The following is a 12,957-nucleotide window of genomic DNA, read 5'->3' as shown; positions in this document are numbered from 1 at the left end:
CGTTACCGGGAGGGGGGGGCAGGGGTGGTCAGTGCCCACCCACGGACACGCTCTGCCCACCCAAAGAAAACGGGATGTAGTACTAACGGCAGTCTGGGCACTGCGTAGGGTATCCCATTCATATAGTACTGATGTGTTTCTAAGTTTTAACATTTGCGTTGTTACCTCCTCTTTCACCTTAAAAAAAAAAAAAAAAAAAAAAAAAAAAAAGAGATGAAATGTTGGTTTTGTTCCTAGGGGTCGCTACACACATTTACGCATATTATTATTTATCTTTTTTTTTTTTTTTTTTTTTTTTTTTTTACATTTTCTCTGTTTTCACCTGTATTCACCTGGCTGTTGAGTTTGGTGAGTTTTAAAGCATTCTGAGGGGGTCAAAGTAGGGCTCAAAGCGTCGGCGGGACAAATAATGACTGCTAGGGGGCGCTAAATAGTGTATTTGGAAATTGTCTTTCGCCGGTATCAAAGATTGCACCTGTCTAAACCTGCCTGCCTATTTTGGTGCATTTTGAAGCATTCTAAGGGGGTCAAAATGAGCTCAAAGGGGCTGCGGAACAAATAATGACTATAATAACAATAATAAAACCGAGAAACCACAATAGGTTACCTTAAAAAACATTGTCACCTGCATGTCCATACTATTCAGTTATGGATGTGTTATCAACTTTTATTTGTTTTGACCAAATCACAACAACAGTTATCTCAAGGAGAAAACAAAACGTGTTTTAAAGTGCAGTAGCCCTACGCTGGATTTCGACCTACTTGAGCGTTACAGCATTTATTTATTTATTTATTTATTTATTTATTTTTTATTTTTTTTTGCCCCCCCAGGTAAGACTAATGCCCACCCACACCTGACATCCTGATAACACCACTGCTAAACGCTATTTTTTTTAAAAGAGGTTCCAAGTTAACAATTGTTTGCTTTCCCTGTAATTTCCTACTAAAGTCACAGGAGACCAAGTGGATATATGTTTTTCACCATTCCCTCTGATAAGATAATTATTAAATGGTTATTACCTTGGTCTTTCCAAAGGAAAGAACAAGGTTATGTTATTCTACAACTTTATTGTACTTATTATTATTCATCTTTAAATATTTGCTTTTACCAATGAAGGCTCACAATAAAGTATTGATTGCTATAATAGTATGTTAAATGCTTGATTGCAGGAAACAGACATTTTAGTGATTGGTAGCTATAAACGTGTTTGAATCTGCCTTATCATTTTAACTGGTTTAACCCAGCCCAGGTTCCACAGGTCACCGTCAAGGAAAAGCCACAGACATTAAGATCTAAACTTTCTGGGAAATTAGAAAAAAATCATATTGGTGCAATTTATTACTTGCCAAATGCTATTGCTTCATGAAATGTATTCGATGTGATAGTAATTGAGAATTTGATTGTATAATTGCTCTAATCAGTAGCTGCTTGCAATGAAAAATGATTTTCTTATACAGTAAGAGGGAATGTTTTTCTTGAAGAAGCCTTGAAGACTCTTGCCTTCCCAAGGGTAAGAGGCAACAACAAGTCAGTTTTTTGCTTTGCTGGAATGTGCTGACACACATATATTAATTCCACCTACATGCATACACATAGCCAGTCAAATTCATAGAGAGGTCGCCCGCTTTGCTCCCCATCCCTTTAGGGTTGGCACCTCTCTTGTTACTAGGGCAGTTCTAAATAAAAAGAGAGGGGATGGAGGTGTTTTTTAGAACGATGGCTGAAGCTAATTAGCTTCCTCTTTCTCTTTGCAAGCTTTTCAACCAAATTGAGTGCCTTCTCTCCTTATTTTGGGTAATATTATAAATGTCTACCTAAGGATTCGTACTTGAACTTGACACCCTCTCAAAACTGATTTAAATTCTAAATCATTTTATACCATGGCTTGTAATATCACACATTTTTAAACTAGACTAAATAAGATCACAGTCATATGACAAGAGGTTTAATTTGAAAAATGTTCAATGAAGATTTTGTAATAACCTCATTGTTTGTTTTAACAGATTAATAAGCTCTGTGCCAGTTCACATTCACAATATTTCAAAGTCAACAACTGACTACAGAGAGGAATGTCTTTATATAAATGACCTACTGTGATACTGTGGCAACGCTAGGTGAATTCCTCTGGTGTCAGTGTTGAAAGGTATCATAGTAGCGGGTCTTTCTAATTAAACCACTGGCCAAATCAAGACAGAGGGAGATGCAAGAGGTGTTTTGCAAAAAATTGCTTCTAAAATTTGGTCTTGATTCAAGGTGGTGGTTAGGAAAGAAATCATTCATTTTCCTAAACAGCCATTCTCCCTTGCAACCACTTCTTCCTTATCCATATTTCATGTAGCGCTGCAGAGGTGTGAGATTGTGTGAAAGTAATCCACTTCTGGATATTTAGTGCTCGATTGAAATCACTCGCCTCACTGCATGTAGTTCTGTCCTTATTGATTGCCTAAGCCAAATATAAGTCATGGGATGTATAGAACATATTCCTCGGTATTTTTTTTAATTGTATATATTGTATATGTAATTGTGTATATATTGTATACAGTGGGGCAAATAAGTATTTAGTCAACCACGGAATGTGCAAGTTCTCCTACTTGAAAAGATTAGAGAGGTCTGTAATTGTCAACATAGGTAAACCTCAACCATGAGAGACAGAATGTGGAAAAAAAAACAAAAAATCACATTGTTTGATTTTTAAAGAATTTATTTCCATATTAGAGTGGAAAATAAGTATTTAGCACCTACAAACAAGCAAGATTTCTGGCTGTCATAGAGGTCTAACTTCTTCTAACGAGGTCTAACGACGCTCCACTCGTTACCTGTATTAATGACACCTGTTTTAACTCATTATCGGTATAAGAGACACCTGTCCGAAACTCTGTCACACTCCAAACTCCACTATGGCCAAGACCAAAGAGCTGTCGAAGGACACCAGAGACAAAATTGTAGACCTGCACCAGGCTGGAAAGACTGAATCTGCAATAGGTAAAACACTTGGTGTAAAGAAATCAACTGTGGGAACAATTATTAGAAAATGGAAGACATACAAGACCACTGATAATCTCCCTCGATCTGGGGCTCCATGCAAGATCTCGCCCCGTGGCGTCAAAATGATAACAAGAATGGTGAGCAAAAATCCCAGAACCACACAGGGGGACCTAGTGAATGACCTACAAAGAGCTGGGACCACGGTAACAAAGGCTACTACCGTATCAGTAACACAATGCGCCACCAGGGACTCAAATCCTGCACTGCCAGACGTGTCCACCTGCTGAAGTCAGTACACGTCCAGGCCCGTCTGCGGTTCGCTAGAGAGCATTTGGATGATCCAGAAGAGGACTGGGAGAATGTGTTATGGTCAGATGAAACCAAAATAGAACTTTTTGGTAGAAACACAGGTTCTCGTGTGTGGAGGAGAAAGAATACTGAATTGCATCTGAAAAACACCATACCCACTGTGAAGCACGGGGGTGGAAACATCATGCTTTGGGGCTGTTTTTCTGCAAAGGGACCAGGACGACTGATCTGTGTAAAAGAAAGAATGAATGGGGCCATGTATTGAGAGATTTTGAGTGAAAATCTCCTTCCATCAGCAAGGGCATTGAAGATGAGACGTGGGTGGGCCTTTCAGCATGACAATGATCCCAAACACACAGCCAGGGCAACAAAGGAGTGGCTTCGTAAGAAGCATTTCAAGGTCCTGGAGTGGCATAGCCAGTCTCCAGATCTCAACCCCATAGAAAATCTGTGGAGGGAGTTGAAAGTCCAGGTTGCCCAACGACAGCCCCAAAACATCACTGCTCTAGACGAGATCTGCATGGAGGAATAGGCCAAAATACCAGCAACACTATGTGAAAAGCTTGTGAAGAGTTACAGAAAACGTTTGGCCTCCGTTATTGCCAACAAAGGGGTACAAAGTATTGAGATGAACTTTTGGTATTGACCAAATACTTATTTTCCATCATGATTTGCAAATAAATTTTCTAAAAATCAAACAATGCGATTTTCTGTATTTTTTTCCACATTCTGTCTCTCATGGATGAGGTTTACCCATGTTGACAATTACAGGCCTCTCTAATGTTTTCAAGTGGGAGAACTTGCACAATTAGTGGTTGACTAAATACTTATTTGCACCACTGTATGTCTATATAGACAGTATGGATTTGGGCTTTGTCGCATAAACTCTTGTCAATGACGTCATTGTATCTTGGTTTACAAAAAATAATATAAATAAAATACAAAGTAACAGATGCGCTAGAGTCGTTTTTTTATTTATTTATTTATTTATTTTTAAATAATTGAAGCAATAATATGAATTTACAACCTCACAATTATGTTAAGTTAGTGAAGAGAAGAGTAAATATAGCCATAGCAATTTTCTCAGAACTGGATCAAATTTATTCATCACAGTAAACTCTGAACATGAAACAGCTTTGGAACCAGTATTGTTAAAATGTCGGATAAAGCTTTTCAATTTGCTTGACACTACAATGATTAATTATCAATATGAAATATTGTGTGAAATGTCGACAAGACTCTGTTATTGACCGTATGAATTGAATTTCATCGCCATTACCTCAAGGCATTTTTTCAATTTGCCCAACACAAAACAGTCTATGAAAACCTCAACAAGAGCCCTGATAAAAAAGAAAATGACAAACAGGAGCATACAATATCGTGGAAGCTTACTGTATGTTTGTGTGCCCATCTGGATCCCTATGAAAAGGCATCATGAATATTGTATTTGTACCCTTTAATTTATTTGAACCAAGAAATGAAGACTTTGATTAAAATCTTTTTCAAACAGGAAGAACTAGAAGAGCAGATTTTGGTCTGAGCTGCACTCATCCTTGCTTAAACAATGTTTTAATAGAACAGTACTTTGCTAGCGTGTGTAATAATAGCTTTTAAAGTCATTAACAGGTTGCAGTGAAAGCCTCTTTTCAGTCTTGGAGAGGCCTTTGAAGTCATGTTTATTAGCGAGTGCTGAAACAAAGCCACACGAATGATAAGTGTGTTTTTGTATACAGTACATGCAAATTGCGCTCTAAGTGTCTCATTGGCAGTATTTGTGAGGGTGGACTATTGAACGCGTTTTATTTCACTGTGCATCAGAGATAATTGACAATTATAATTAACAGTAGCCAATTTTGCCTTGTCTTGCGTTATATTACGCCAATATTAATTCCCCTTTTGTAACCGTGGGGCGCTGTTTGTGCACACTATCTAAATCTAGACCAGTGCAGGTGCGTGCCAAGCGAAGGGATATTTTAGATCAGGTTTGGGTATTTTCGTAGGCAAGCAGAATCATGTTCTTTGAGAAGAGTCTTTCATAGGAATGAACATAACCAATTCCTTCGCACCTGTAAGCAGGCTTCTTTACAGTCTCTTAAAAATATTGATGCATTTTTTGCAGCACTTGTCCTCTACCTTGCTGATTTGCTTTGTGGTCAGTGGAACAGTATGACATCTCCTATCACACCTATGCAGATGACGCACAACTCTATATTTCTGTGTCCCCACATGATTATAGTCCCTTAGTCTCCCTGAGTAAATGCATTCATCAAATCAATGAATGGATGTGCCAGAATGTTCTCAAGTTAAATGTGGAGAAGACAGAAGTGATGATTTTTGGGCCCAAAAAAGAAAGGTCAAAGATAAGCAGGCACCTTAACACAATGTCACTTACAGCTACAAATCAAGTCAGAAACCTTGGCGTAATTATTGAGTCAGACCTGAAATTTGATAGCCATCTAAAGTCTGTCACTAGATCTGGTTATTACCACCTAAAAAATATAGCCAGAATTAAAGGGCTTCTGACTCAACAAGACATGGAAAAACCTTATGCATGCATTCATTTTCAGCAGACTGGACTATTGCAACGGTCTTTTTACAGGTCTTGATAAAAAATCAGTCAGGAAGCTGCAGCTAGTACAGAATGCTGCAGCCAGAGTCCTCACAAATACAAGGAAACTGGACAACATTGCATCAGATTTGAAATCGTTACACTGGCTTCCAGTGAGTCAAAGGATAGACTATAAAATACTGCTGCTCGTCTACAAAACACTTCATGGCCTTGGACCAAAATACATGCTTGATTTGTTAGAGTCCTATGAAACATCTAGACCCTTAAGGTCGTCTGGAACCGGTCTCCTGTATGTTCCATGAACAAGGACCAAGCAGGGTGAGGCAGCATTTAGTTATTATGCTCCTCACCTCTGGAACAAGTTACCTGAAGGTCTGAAGTATGCTCAAACTGTTAGCTTGTTTAAATCAGGGCTAAAAACGCTTTTGTTTAGCACTGCATATCCATAACTCTCTCTATATTTCAATCTATTTGCTTTCTATTCCTCTTGTGCTCCATTGCTGATTTCAAATATTAGCGGTAGTATTTGTTTTGTTTTATTTTCATTCTATTTGTGATTTAATGCAATTTTTATGTATATTTTTTATTTCCTATTTCGATTGTCTTTGTTTTTACGTTCTATTGATTTTAATGTGATTATTTTTATGATCTTCATCTGATGTAAAGAACTTTGAATTGCCTTGTGTTGAATTGTGCTATACAAATAAATTTGCCTTGCCTTGTGGTCATTAGATGTCATGATTGTTTGTATTCTCAGTTCATTTTTCTGTATTCAGCACCTGATTGAGCCAGCTGGGCGGGGTAACGTGACACACCTGTGCTGCATTAGGAAGGCTCAATATTTAAGGAAGCCTGTCACCATCTGCAAGTGTCGGATTATTGCTTGCTACTTGCCTTGCTTACCGCCTGTGTGTTCATCGTCAGCCTTCGAGTTTCCCGACGTTCTACGGTTGTATTTTGGTTTGGTCATCTTTACGTTAGTGCTCTTTTGGGCATTGTAGTTAGATTCTTGTACTCTGTTATATTCATGCATTCTAGCGTGCTCTCTTGGTTGCACTTGTTAAACTCGCGTTTGTTAGCGTGCTCTCTTAGTTGTTCTTGTTAAACTCGCGTTTGTTAGCGTGCTCCCTTTGTTGTACTTATTAAATACAAACATTTACTCTACTGATCTCCTGGTCTGTGTTTTGGATCCACATTGACGGCTTGCCGTTCATAACAGAATAATCCGACCACATGGATCCCACAGACTTGGAGGGGTTTTGCTATGCTCTGGCTGGTCACGGCCGCATGATCAGTCAACATGAGCAATCGCTACGCGAATTAGTGGAGATGATCAGTTCTTTAACTACAAGGATCGAAGACATGACATCCCCTGTACAAGCTGGTGGTACCGTTAATGTGGTCGCGGCGTCGGAACAATCCAACCCGCCGGCATCTTTTCGGGAGCCTATGTTGCCACACCCTCATCGTTACGAAGGCGAACCTGGCGCATGCCGACAATTTTTACACCAGTGCTCCCTCATTTTTGATCAGCAGCCATACACGTTTGCTAATGACAGATCCCGTGTAGCATACGTAATGAGTCTACTCACCGGTAAAGCTGCTTCATGGGCCATGGCGGTAAGCAACACAAGGTCAGCGATTCGTGAGTCATTTGAAACTTTCGAGACGGAATTCGTGAGAGTTTTTGATCATCCGGTTAGGGGCAAGGAGGCAGCCAGCCGCCTGCTGGATTTTTTTCAGGGTGATCTGACCGCGGCTGACTATTCCATTCAGTTCCGCATTTTGGCGGCGGAGTGTGGTTTTGGTGACGCAGCGCTGTGTGGAATTTTTCGACGCGGGCTGTCTTCTGAGATCAAGGATGAGCTGGCTTCCCGGGACACGCCTTCGAGTCTGGAGGAGCTGATTTCCTTGTCCGTCTCTCTGGATGGTCGGCTGAAAGAACGCGAGAGGGAACGGGCCGTGGAGCGCCAGGGATGTCCGTGGCCGTCGCCGAGAAGCTGCCCGACTGCCATCGGTGCAGACGGCTTCGTTGGCTCGCCGGTCGTCCGGGCGCCGTCACGGAGTCCTGGCTCGATGAGGGAGGAGTCCATGCGAATCGGCGGTGGGCGTCTCTCTGCGGCGGAGCGACGGAGACGGATGAGAGCAGGTGTGTGTCTGTACTGTGGCTTGCCGGGACACCGTCTCGCCGCTTGTGACGCGATCACCTCGCGCCGACCTGGTTCTGCTCTTCCTGTGGTTCCCCTTCCCCGAGGGGGTACGGAGTTCGGGCATGACAATGTTCCATCAAGTGAGTCGCCTCGCGAGGAGTTAAAAGAACGAATAACCCCCCGGGGTATTACGAGATTGCAGTTACAGGGGGAAATGTCGCATGGTGGGGTAAATATTGGGATTACTGCTCTGATTGATTCAGGGGCGGACGATTGTTTTATGGATCGGAGTGTTGTCGAAGCACTTAAATGTCCATTAATAAAGCTCGCTAGGCCCAAAAGGGTTTTAGATCTCGATGGGCGACCCCTGGCGGACGTGACGTTTGTTACGCCGCCACTTAAAACTAAGCTGTCAGGGAATCATTTTGAGGTCCGCAGTTTTCTGGTTATGCCATGTAAATCGGCCCCCGTTGTGCTGGGGCTTTCCTGGTTAAAGGTGCATAACCCTAATATTGACTGGACCAAAACACAAATAGTAACATGGAGTACGTTTTGTTATGCGCACTGCTTACATTCTGCATGTTTACTTCCCACTCAAGCGCAGACGGCCACCGAGCCGGTTAATTTGGTGAACGTTCCTGTTGAATATCATGACCTCCAACAAGTTTTTAGCGAAGAGCGTGCTAAGACTCTACCACCACACCGTCCTTACGACTGTGCAATTGAATTGTTGCCTAACGCCCCGCTACCCAGCTCTAGACTGTACAAAATCTCTAAACCGGAGCAGGAGGCAATGAGGGAATACATCTCCTCTTCCTTGGCTGCTGGCCTCATTCGTCCTTCATCTTCCCCTTTGGGGGCGGGGTTTTTCTTCGTCGGCAAAAAAGATGGGGGTCTTAGGCCGTGCATCGACTACCAGGGTCTCAACGAGATTACTATTAAAAATAAATACCCGCTGCCGTTGTTGGATTCGGCTTTCGCTCCATTAAAATCAGCCACCATATTCACAAAATTAGATTTGCGCAGTGCTTACCACTTGGTCAGGATTCGTGAGGGTGATGAGTGGAAAACCGCCTTTAAAACCCAGCTCGGGCATTTTGAGTATCTTGTCATGCCTTTCGGTCTCACAAACGCACCTGCCGTATTCCAGTCTCTCATAAATGATGTATTGCGTGACATGTTAAACATTTTTTGTTTTGTATATTTGGATGACATTTTAATTTTCTCAAGAAACGAGCAGGAACATCGCCAACATGTCCGCATGGTTCTACAAAGACTTCTCGAGAACAGATTATTTGTCAAGGCCGAGAAGTGCGAGTTTCACCGTGGGTCGATACAGTTCCTGGGTTTTATTGTGGAAAAAGGAAAGCTCAGGCCTGATCCTGCTAAGATCCAGGCGGTGGCAGAGTGGCCGACTCCCACGTCACGTAAGCATTTACAAAGGTTTCTCGGGTTCGCCAACTTTTACAGACGTTTTATTCGCAATTACAGTATGAGAGCCGAGCCACTCACTAGATTGACTTCTAACAAACGGCCCTTTGCATGGTCTCCGACGGCAGAGGCTGCATTTTTAGGCTTAAAACGGGCATTTACAAGTTCGCCTGTCCTAGTCCACGCTGATTCTGCTCTTCCTTTTGTGGTCGAGGTTGACGCATCGAGTTCCGGAGTGGGGGCCATCCTGTCCCAGAGGTCTACGGTCGACCAGAGACTGCACCCGTGCGCATACTACTCCCGCCGCCTCAGTCCGGCGGAAGCGAATTATGATGTCGGCAATCGGGAGCTGCTCGCTATCGTGCAGGCATTGCAAGAATGGAGGCACTGGTTGGAGGGAACTGAAGAGCCGTTCCAGATTCTCACTGACCACAAAAACTTGGAGTACCTTCGAGCTGCCAAGCGCCTCAACTCCCGCCAGGCCCGTTGGGCGTTGTTCCTGACCCGCTTTAATTTTGTGATTACTTACCGTCCAGGGTCGAAGAACGGGAAGCCCGACGCCCTGTCGAGACTCTATGAACCATTGGAGGAGGGACCTTCGGAGGAGCCGGTGGTACCAGACAACCTGATTGTTGGTGCACTGCGGTGGGAGGTCGAACGTCTTGTGGAGGAGGCTTTGCGGGGTGTAAGGGTGCCGGGAGGCTGCCCCGCTGGCAAATTGTTTGTCCCAGATGCACAGCGCGCAGGAGTGCTAAAGTGGGGCCACGCTTCAAAGTTTGCCTGCCACCCGGGCGTGTCCCGCACGTTTTTTCTAGTTTCACAGAGGTTTTGGTGGCCGGGCATGCGCAAGGACGTCACGGACTATGTCTCTGCTTGCAACGTCTGCGCTCGAGGCAAGGCAGCTCATCGTCCACCTGCGGGATTGCTGCACCCACTGCCTGTTCCGTCTCGCCCCTGGTCCCATGTTGCGCTGGACTTCATCACTGGTCTCCCACGATCCAGGGGCCATTCTGTCATCTTGACTGTGGTGGATCGGTTCTCCAAGATGGCGCACTTTGTCGCGCTCCCCAAATTGCCCTCAGCTCTAGAGACTGCTGACCTGTTAGTGACTCATGTATTTCGGACTCACGGCATTCCAAGTGACCTTGTGTCAGATAGAGGGCCACAATTCATCTCACGTGTTTGGGGGGCATTCTGCAAGGCCTTGGGGGCCACATCCAGCCGGTCTTCTGGTTACCACCCGCAGTCAAATGGGCAGACGGAACGCGTCAATCAAGAACTGGAGGCGGCCCTTCGCTGTGTGTGCCAACTGCATCCGGCCTCCTGGTCATCACACCTACCTTGGGTGGAGTATGCCCACAACACCCTGGTTTGCTCGGCAACTGGGAGGTCACCATTCATGACCGCATACGGGTTCCAGCCTCCGTTGTTCCCGTCGCAGGAAGCCGAGGTGGTTGTGCCGTCTGTCCAGGTCCACTTGCGGAGGGCCCATAAAGTCTGGAGGGACGCAAGGGCAGCACTGGTCCGCACAGCAGCCCGCAACCGTCGGATTGCTGACCGCCGCCGAAGGCCTGCTCCGGTCTATCGTCCGGGCCAGATGGTCTGGCTATCAGCGCGGGATTTACACCTTGCTGGAACTTCTAGGAAGCTGAGCCCTAGATACATCGGTCCGTTCGCTGTGGACGCTGTGGTGAATCCGGTCTCTGTCAGACTGAAACTTCCATGCTCCATGAAGATCCACCCTGTTTTCCATGTCTCCCTGCTGAAACCGGTCTCCACCTGTCCCTTGAACCCTCCGCCAGTGCCTCCTCCTGCTCCTCGTGTTGTCGACGGTGGGCCGGTGTATACGGTGCGTACAATTCTTGATTCTAGGAGGCGGGGTAGAGGGGTGCAGTACCTGGTCGATTGGGAAGGTTATGGCCCAGAGGAACGCCAATGGGTCCCCCGCTCCTGGATCCTCGATCCGTCGCTGCTGCGGGATTTCCACTCCCTTCACCCCACGAAACCAGGTGGTCCGCCAGGGGGCGTCCGTTGAGGGGGGGGTTCTGTCATGATTGTTTGTATTCTCAGTTCATTTTTCTGTATTCAGCACCTGATTGAGCCAGCTGGGCGGGGTAACGTGACACACCTGTGCTGCATTAGGAAGGCTCAATATTTAAGGAAGCCTGTCACCATCTGCAAGTGTCGGATTATTGCTTGCTACTTGCCTTGCTTACCGCCTGTGTGTTCATCGTCAGCCTTCGAGTTTCCCGACGTTCTACGGTTGTATTTTGGTTTGGTCATCTTTACGTTAGTGCTCTTTTGGGCATTGTAGTTAGATTCTTGTACTCTGTTATATTCATGCATTCTAGCGTGCTCTCTTGGTTGCACTTGTTAAACTCGCGTTTGTTAGCGTGCTCTCTTAGTTGTTCTTGTTAAACTCGCGTTTGTTAGCGTGCTCCCTTTGTTGTACTTATTAAATACAAACATTTACTCTACTGATCTCCTGGTCTGTGTTTTGGATCCACATTGACGGCTTGCCGTTCATAACATTAGAAGTGCATATAAATATTATAAACAACCTCACTGGCACACAAACAAGATTCAATAACATTCGTAGTGAATTAATAACTTCAATTACCTTTGCTTTTTGCAGATGATGAAGAATATATGCCTTTGAGTATTGTGATATTGTACAAAATGTTGCTTAGTGACACTAATCACTAGCAAATCCTTGGTGTTTTAGTGCTGGCCAAAAGTATTGGCACCCCTGCAATTCTGTCGGATCGTGCTCAATTTCTCCCAGAAAATGATTGCAATTACAAATGCTTTGGTAATAATAACCTCATTTATTTTGCTTGCAATGAAAAAACACAAAAGAGAATGTAAAAAAATTTAAATCATTATCATTTTACACAAAACTCCCAAAAATGGCCAGACAAAAGTATTGGCACCCTTTGAAAAATTATGTGATGCTTTTTTTAATTTGTGTAATTTACAGCACCAATTACTTACCTGTGGCACATAACAGGTGGTGGTAGAAACTAAATCACACTTGCAGCCAGTTAAAATCAATTAGAGTTGACTCAACCTCTGTCTTGTGTCCTTGTGTGTACCACATTGAGCATGGAGAAATGAAGAAGAACAAAGAACTGTCTGAGGACTTCAGAAGCAAATTGTGAGGAAGCATGGGCAATCTCAAGGCTACAAGTCCATCTCCAAAGACATGAATGTTCCTGTGTGTACCGGCGCAGTGTCATCAATAAGTGTACTGTAAAGCCCATGGCAGTGTGGCTAACCTTCCTAGATGTGGACGGAAAAGAAAAATTGATGAGAGATTTTAACGAAAGATTGTGCGGATGGTGGATAAAGAACCTTGGCTAACATCCAAACAAGTTCAAGCTTTTCTGCAGTCCGGGGGTACAACAGTGTCAACCTGTACTATCCATTAGCGTCTGAATGAAAAGGGACTCTATGATAGGATATCCAGGAAGACCCCACTTCTGACCCAGAAACATAAAAAAGCCAAGCTG

This window comes from Corythoichthys intestinalis, chromosome 11 (assembly GCF_030265065.1).
Source record: "Corythoichthys intestinalis isolate RoL2023-P3 chromosome 11, ASM3026506v1, whole genome shotgun sequence".
In the NCBI taxonomy this organism is placed as follows: Eukaryota; Metazoa; Chordata; class Actinopteri; order Syngnathiformes; family Syngnathidae; genus Corythoichthys; species Corythoichthys intestinalis.
Note: the sequence above shows the minus strand (reverse complement) of the source record.